Genomic DNA, 3,408 nt, shown 5'->3' on the forward strand with positions numbered 1-3,408 from the left:
GTTTTCTCCTGAATATATTCAGGAGAAAACGCATACGCCCTTTTTGGCCAAGCAAGCAAGCGGGCAATGCAAATCTGCACAACAAAGAAGTATCACTTCCCACCGGTCAAAAGGGACATCCACAAAATGTGTAAAAACCAGAAAGGCAAGACAGGCCCTGGAGAACAGGGAGCCTTGTTATGCTGATGGGCGGGATGTAAATTGCCAACTGCCTCACTGGAGGAGTGCATTGTGTTCCCTAAAACAAGTAAACAACAGAGTTACAGAGCCAAGGCCTCTTCCAGACTAGGGAATATACCTTGGGAAAACTGAAAATCAGTAAGAAAGAGCCACCTCCAAATTTAGGGCTGCACTGACTACAAGAACCTCAACTTGGGTACACCTTAAATATCCCAGGAAATATAAAAATGGTTCAAAACATTGTGGTACTTACGTAGGATGGAATATACCTCAGCCATGAAATCAATGTCATAAGACCAGTAGCAGCAAAGTGAGTGGATTCAGGTACGATGATTCTAAGTGAAATAAGTCACACAGAAAAAGAAACTTATCATAAGATATCACTTATGATGTTCCTGTAAACATGGCTATATGTGAACTGAGTTAGGAAAGAGAACAGAGTCTCACATTTAGAAAACACTCTTATGCCTGCATAAAGGGGAAAGAGAGGTGGGGTGATGCATAAAACCAGAGTTTGATATAAGCACAGGGACCGTTCCAAAAACCAACTTTGGAATAGACAAGACCTACACCTTCCTCAGTGAAAGAGACTCAAAACCCCATATTTCCCGCAGAGGAATATATCTGACTATTAAGAATCTTAAAACCGATGTATAGATATGACTGCATAAGGGAATCAAGTGTGTCTAGAGTGGCATAAACATGGCAGCGAGAATCAGCTCAAACCCACTATAAAAAGGAATTTCAAAAGCAAAACCAAAAAACAGGGAAATTATTTACAATTCCTTCAGGGTGTCTGAGGAAACCTGGAAAGACCCTATCTACAATGACAGCTGGATGGGACATAAGGCTGGACACTTGGGACTGAGAGGATTGGTGAGATTGGGTGAGCAAATGCAGACCCTTTCAAGCAATAATGCATGGCCCCCATTCCATGGGTCCCAACTCTCCAGGTTGAAGGGAATATTACTACAGCTATAACATGTACAGGAATCCTAGAGAATGTACACACTGTGAATACGAAAGGTTTCTAAAATTCAACGAATAGTCCCTCTCCTGGTGCTCCAGTTTGACTTTCCAACTGCCTTACTATCAATCTCCCAACTTGGAGAGACAGGCCCTTTAACCTCCTGGTTTGCACAGGTTCCCAATTTGGCAGAGGATGGAAGGGACGAGGGAGAACCCATGAGAGAGTAGCTGTTAGGCATTTGGACGGGCACATGTCACTCTAATTTCCCGGCAGGAGGAAGAATTAACCAAAGTCTCAGCCACCCACCGGGAACCAGTATAGGACATGATCCAAAATTTTGGACTTGCGTTCAGCTCACAAAAAACGAGTTGAGAAATGGAGCTCAGGGGCACAGCAATTCACAAACTGGCAGAGTGATAAAGGACAACTATCGTCCAAAAATCTGTTGAGGGAAGTCAACGAGGCGGACTTGAAAGCGAGGCAAAATAGCAGGAAACAGATTTCAAGAGGTACCTTGGAATCGCCTGTAAAGCACAGGAAGAGGGGCACAACTTGGACAATGGTGCACTTGGCCAAAAAGGGCGTATGCGTTTTCTCCTGAATATATTCAGGAGAAAACGCATACGCCCTTTTTGGCCAAGCAAACAAGCGGGCAATGCAAATCTGCACTACAAAGAAGTATCATTTCCCACCGGTAAAAAGGAACATCCACAAAATGTGTAAAACCAGAAAGGCAAGACAGGCCCTGGAGAACAGGGAGCCTTGTTATGCTGATGGGCGGGATGTAAATTGCCAACTGCCTCACTGGAGGAGTGCATTGTGTTCCCTAAAACAAGTAAACAACAGAGCTACAGAGACAAGGCCACTTCCACTCTAGGGAATATACCTTGGGAAAACTGAAAATCAATAAGAAAGGGCAACCTCCAAATTTAGGGCTGCACTGACTACAAGAACCTTAACTTGGGTACACCTTAAATATCCCAGGAAATATAAAAATGGTTCAAAACATTGTGGTACTTACGTACGATGGAATATCCCTCAGCCATGAAATCAATGTCATAAGACCAGTAGCAGCAAAGTGAGTGGATTCAGGTACGATGATTCTAAGTGAAATAAGTCACACCGAAAAAGAAACTTATCATAAGATATCACTTATGAAGATCCTGAAAACATGGCTACACGTGAACTGAGTTAGGAAAGAGAACAGAGTCTCCCATTTAGAAAACACTCTTATGCCTGCATAAAGGGGATGGAGAGGTGGGGTGATGCATAAAACCAGAGTTTGATATAAGCACAGGGACCGTTCCAAAAACCAACTTTGGAATAGACAAGACCTACAGCTTCCTCAGTGAAAGAGACTCAAAACCCCATATTTCCCGCAGAGGAATATATCTGACTAGTAAGAATCTTAAAACCTATGTATTGATATGACTCCATAAGGGAATCAAGTGTGTCTAGAGTAGCATAAACATGGCAGCGAGAATCAGCTCAAACCCACTATGAAAAGGAATTTCAAAAGCAATACCAAAAAACAGGGAAATTCTTTCCAATTCCTTCAGGGTGTCTGAGGAAACCTGGAAAGACCCTATCTACAATGACAGCTGGATGTGACATAAGGCTGGACACTTGGGACTTAGAGGATTGGTGAGATTGGGTGAGCAAATGCAGACCCTTTCAAGCAATAATGCATGGCCCCCATTCCATGGGTCCCAACTCTCCAGGTTCAAGGGAATATTACTACAGGCTATAACATGTACAGGAAACCTAGAGAATGTACACACTGTGAATACCAAAGGTTTCTAAAACTCAACGAATAGTCCCTCTCCTGGTGCTCCAGTTTGACTTTCCAACTGCCTTACTATCAATCTCCCAACTTGGAGAGACAGGCCCTTTAACTTCCTGGTTTGCACAGGTTCCCAATTTGGCAGAGGATGGAAGGGACGAGGGAGGACCCATGAGAGAGTAGCTGTTAGGCATTTGGACGGGCACATGTCACTCTAATTTCCCGGCAGGAAGAAGAATTGACAAAAGTCTCAGCCACCCACCGGGAACCAGTAAAGGACATGATCCAAAATTTTGGACTTGCGTTCAGCTCACAAAAAAACAGTTGAGAAATGGAGCTCACGGGCACAGCAATTCACAAAGTGGCAGAGTGATAAAGGACAACTATCGTCCAAAAATCTGTTGAGGGAAGTCAACGAGGCGGACTTGAAAGCGAGGCAAAAGAGCAGGAAACAGATTTCAAGAGGTACCTTGGA

Source organism: Mesoplodon densirostris, unplaced genomic scaffold (assembly GCF_025265405.1).
Source record: "Mesoplodon densirostris isolate mMesDen1 unplaced genomic scaffold, mMesDen1 primary haplotype scaffold_37, whole genome shotgun sequence".
Lineage (NCBI taxonomy): Eukaryota > Metazoa > Chordata > Mammalia > Artiodactyla > Ziphiidae > Mesoplodon > Mesoplodon densirostris.